General features: G+C 52.2%; 1 non-coding gene across 1 annotated transcript in view; it reads right to left on the bottom strand.

The window, feature by feature from the left end:
* The window catches only part of LOC124569843, a 1,910-nt gene extending 1,120 nt beyond the window's left edge, over positions 1-790 (bottom strand). The window contains exon 1 of the ribosomal RNA XR_006971356.1: positions 1-790. This exon is cut by the window's left edge and continues 1,120 nt beyond it. This is a non-coding gene — a ribosomal RNA (small subunit ribosomal RNA).
* Positions 791-5,000: the final 4,210 nt, after the last annotated feature.

Below are 5,000 nucleotides of genomic sequence, written 5' to 3'. Positions count from 1 at the left end.
AACGGGGTCCGCCTCGGGACGCACGAGCACGCACGAGGCGCGTCGCACGCCTTCAGCTCGCCCCACCGGCAGGACGTCCCACGATACATGCCAGTTAAACACCGACGGGCGGTGAACCAACAGCGTGGGACACAAATCCAACTACGAGCTTTTTAACCGCAACAACTTTAATATACGCTATTGGAGCTGGAATTACCGCGGCTGCTGGCACCAGACTTGCCCTCCAATAGATACTCGTTAAAGGATTTAAAGTGTACTCATTCCGATTACGGGGCCTCGGATGAGTCCCGTATCGTTATTTTTCGTCACTACCTCCCCGTGCCGGGAGTGGGTAATTTGCGCGCCTGCTGCCTTCCTTGGATGTGGTAGCCGTTTCTCAGGCTCCCTCTCCGGAATCGAACCCTGATTCCCCGTTACCCGTTACAACCATGGTAGGCGCAGAACCTACCATCGACAGTTGATAAGGCAGACATTTGAAAGATGCGTCGCCGGTACGAGGACCGTGCGATCAGCCCAAAGTTATTCAGAGTCACCAAGGCAAACGGACCGGACGAGCCGACCGATTGGTTTTGATCTAATAAAAGCGTCCCTTCCATCTCTGGTCGGGACTCTGTTTGCATGTATTAGCTCTAGAATTACCACAGTTATCCAAGTAACGTGGGTACGATCTAAGGAACCATAACTGATTTAATGAGCCATTCGCGGTTTCACCTTAATGCGGCTTGTACTGAGACATGCATGGCTTAATCTTTGAGACAAGCATATGACTACTGGCAGGATCAACCAGGGAGCTGCGTCAACTAGAGCTGAGCAGCCGGCCGCCCGGGAGTGTGTCCCGGGGGCCCGCGCGAACACGCAAGCGTCCGCTCAATTATTCTGCAAACAGGAGGAGGCTGAGCTCCCCTGCACAATACACCTCGAAACCCTCTCAGGTCCCGGCGGCGCGCAGCGCCGTCCTAAGTACTTGGTCGGGTTCGAGAGAGGCGCAATCGCCCGGAGTTTGGCGAGTAGACGCTTTAGGTGCGACCACCCGTGCTCCCAACTGAGCTTGCCGCTGCCGACAGAGGCCCGGGAGCGTGCTGTCGTGGCATTGCCGGCGGGAGACAACACGCGCCACCTACGGTGGCCGGCAGCTCCAACGCCAGCGCCACAGAAGGACAAAAGCCCCACTTGGGTGCCGAAGCGAACTCTCCCAGCACAGCGCACGCGCCAACACGTCCGCACAGCTGCGATACAAACCACCTGCGAGAACCGCAGAGGCGACCGAGCAGCAGACGGCGTCGCGGCGCCGAGCGCCGGGCGGCGGCGCATCCTCAGCGCACACAGTCCTCAATCGGACCAGCACACTGCAGATGTCCACCGCGCTTCGCACCGGGCCCGCGAGGACCTACTTTGGCCGCACGGCGCCGCGTGCAGGGTGCGCCGGCGCGCAGCTGCGCCGCCTGCCGCCTCCGTCGGCCGGCGCGCCTGCCACTGGCCGCCCCCACCAGCCGGCTGTAGCGCGTGCGCCCACGCACCGCGCGGCCAGCACGCCGGGAGGCCCCCCCTCACCGGCCGGGGACGGTCCCACCCAGCCACCGCCGCGTATCGCTTCACACCCACATGCCATTCACGTTCGTGGGCATGGTGGGTATCGCTGAAACAACCGGTTGGTAGCTCAACCGATCGTCGCCATCACTGATTCACCTCTAGCGAGAACAACCGCACCACAACCGTTTACCAGTTGTTCATTTGCGTAACGTCACCAGCAAACGTAGACGTCCATCGCCATTTGCAAATTCAACGATTGTTGCATGCCTGTGTCAGGTGTCACGACACACTATGTCTGCCCACATACACGCAACAACATGTGCACGCTTCGCGAACACGTGGAAGGTGGCCCCCGTACGTATGCGATGTCCATTGCGCGAACGACTGTCAACCGGCCTCTGTCGCATGTCGCAGATGTGGAACGCAGTGCACCATGCTATCACGGTGTGTGAGAAGAGACGACTACGTCTGACAACACGCGCCACTACATCAACAGACGGCTCATGCTGATCGCCATCCACGGCATACCATACTGCAATCCAGCTCTTATAGGGAGACGACACGTAGCTGAGTGCACAATATTTGGACCGTATGGTTCGCCGTTGTTGGCGCAGTCGTGGTACGGTCACACATGTACCACGATGTATCATTCAGTACATGAGGACCAATGTGCAGTACAGTGTGTGATTTGGACGTACAACATCAGCGGACAGTTGACACACGCCGTACCACAACGTAGGCTGTGCTTCGCCATGCAAATGCCAATGAACAACTGCGAAGGGCATTGAGCATGTACGTCCTGCTGCCATCCGCATTGCAGTGTATAGCTGCAAGGTGTTTAACATGAAGCGATACTCTGGGGACCAGGCAGTGCGAGTAGCAAACTATATTGCGGGGGTTGCAGTTAGGCAACACCACACTAATTTAACGCGTCGTATGACAATTACAGAGCAGGTTAAGGCCCAACGTGTGTTGGGTTAAGGCCCAACGTGTGTTGGGTTAAGGCCCAACGTGTGTTGGGTTAAGGCCCAACGTGTGTTGGGTTAAGGCCCAACGTGTGTTGGGTTAAGGCCCAACGTGTGTTGGGTTAAGGCCCAACGTGTGTTGGGTTAAGGCCCAACGTGTGTTGGGTTAAGGCCCAACGTGTGTTGGGTTAAGGCCCAACGTGTGTTGGGTTAAGGCCCAACGTGTGTTGGGTTAAGGCCCAACGTGTGTTGGGTTAAGGCCCAACGTGTGTTGGGTTAAGGCCCAACGTGTGTTGGGTTAAGGCCCAACGTGTGTTGGGTTAAGGCCCAACGTGTGTTGGGTTAAGGCCCAACGTGTGTTGGGTTAAGGCCCAACGTGTGTTGGGTTAAGGCCCAACGTGTGTTGGGTTAAGGCCCAACGTGTGTTGGGTTAAGGCCCAACGTGTGTTGGGTTAAGGCCCAACGTGTGTTGGGTTAAGGCCCAACGTGTGTTGGGTTAAGGCCCAACGTGTGTTGGGTTAAGGCCCAACGTGTGTTGGGTTAAGGCGCAACGTGTGTTGGGTTAAGGCGCAACGTGGGTTACGTTAAGGCGCAACGTGGGTTACGTTAAGGCGCAACGTGGGTTACGTTAAGGCGCAACGTGGGTTACGTTAAGGCGCAACGTGGGTTACGTTAAGGCGCAACGTGGGTTACGTTAAGGCGCAACGTGGGTTACGTTAAGGCGCAACGTGGGTTACGTTAAGGCGCAACGTGGGTTACGTTAAGGCCCAATATAGGTTAGGTTAAGGCCCAATATAGGTTAGGTTAAGGCCCAATATAGGTTAGGTTAAGGCCCAATATAGGTTAGGTTAAGGTACAATATAGGTTAGGTTAAGGTACAATATAGGTTAGGTTAAGGTACAATATAGGTTAGGTTAAGGTACAATATGGGTTAGGTTAAGGTACAATATGGGTTAGGTTAAGGCGCAATATGGGTTAGGTTAAGGCGCAATATGGGTTAGGTTAAGGCGCAATATGGGTTAGGTTAAGGCGCAATATGGGTTAGGTTAAGGCGCAATATGGGTTAGGTTAAGGCGCAATATGGGTTAGGTTAAGGCGCAATATGGGTTAGGTTAAGGCGCAATATGGGTTAGGTTAAGGCGCAATATGGGTTAGGTTAAGGTACAATATAGGTTAGGTTAAGGTACAATATAGGTTAGGTTAAGGTACAATATAGGTTAGGTTAAGGTACAATATGGGTTAGGTTAAGGTACAATATAGGTTAGGTTAAGGCACAATATGGGTTAGGTTAAGGCGCAATATGGGTTAGGGTAAGGCGCAATATGGGTTAGGTTAAGGCGCAATATGGGTTAGGTTAAGGCGCAACGTGGGTTACGTTAAGGCGCAACGTGGGTTACGTTAAGGCGCAACGTGGGTTACGTTAAGGCGCAACGTGGGTTACGTTAAGGCGCAACGTGGGTTACGTTAAGGCGCAACGTGGGTTACGTTAAGGCCCAATATAGGTTAGGTTAAGGCCCAATATAGGTTAGGTTAAGGCCCAATATAGGTTAGGTTAAGGCCCAATATAGGTTAGGTTAAGGCCCAATATAGGTTAGGTTAAGGTACAATATAGGTTAGGTTAAGGTACAATATAGGTTAGGTTAAGGTACAATATGGGTTAGGTTAAGGCGCAATATGGGTTAGGTTAAGGCGCAATATGGGTTAGGTTAAGGCGCAATATGGGTTAGGTTAAGGCGCAACGTGGGTTACGTTAAGGCGCAACGTGGGTTACGTTAAGGCGCAACGTGGGTTACGTTAAGGCGCAACGTGGGTTACGTTAAGGCGCAACGTGGGTTACGTTAAGGCCCAATATAGGTTAGGTTAAGGCCCAATATAGGTTAGGTTAAGGCCCAATATAGGTTAGGTTAAGGCCCAATATAGGTTAGGTTAAGGTACAATATGGGTTAGGTTAAGGTACAATATGGGTTAGGTTAAGGTACAATATAGGTTAGGTTAAGGCGCAACGTGGGTTACGTTAAGGCCCAATATAGGTTAGGTTAAGGCCCAATATAGGTTAGGTTAAGGCCCAATATAGGTTAGGTTAAGGCCCAATATAGGTTAGGTTAAGGCCCAATATAGGTTAGGTTAAGGTACAATATAGGTTAGGTTAAGGTACAATATAGGTTAGGTTAAGGTACAATATGGGTTAGGTTAAGGTACAATATGGGTTAGGTTAAGGTACAATATAGGTTAGGTTAAGGCACAATATGGGTTAGGTTAAGGCGCAATATGGGTTAGGTTAAGGCGCAATATGGGTTAGGTTAAGGCGCAATATGGGTTAGGTTAAGGCGCAATATGGGTTAGGTTAAGGCACAATACGGGTTAGGTTAAGGCACAATACGGGTTAGGTTAAGGCACAATACGGGTTAGGTTAAGGCACAATACGGGTTAGGTTAAGGCACACATTGTTGTAAGGAAAGGTGTTTTCGGGGGGGGGGGGGGGGGGCTGGTTTGTTGATTGTGATT

Source organism: Schistocerca americana, unplaced genomic scaffold (assembly GCF_021461395.2).
Source record: "Schistocerca americana isolate TAMUIC-IGC-003095 unplaced genomic scaffold, iqSchAmer2.1 HiC_scaffold_1552, whole genome shotgun sequence".
In the NCBI taxonomy this organism is placed as follows: domain Eukaryota; kingdom Metazoa; phylum Arthropoda; class Insecta; order Orthoptera; family Acrididae; genus Schistocerca; species Schistocerca americana.
Note: the sequence above shows the minus strand (reverse complement) of the source record. Positions and strands in the feature narration are given on the sequence as shown.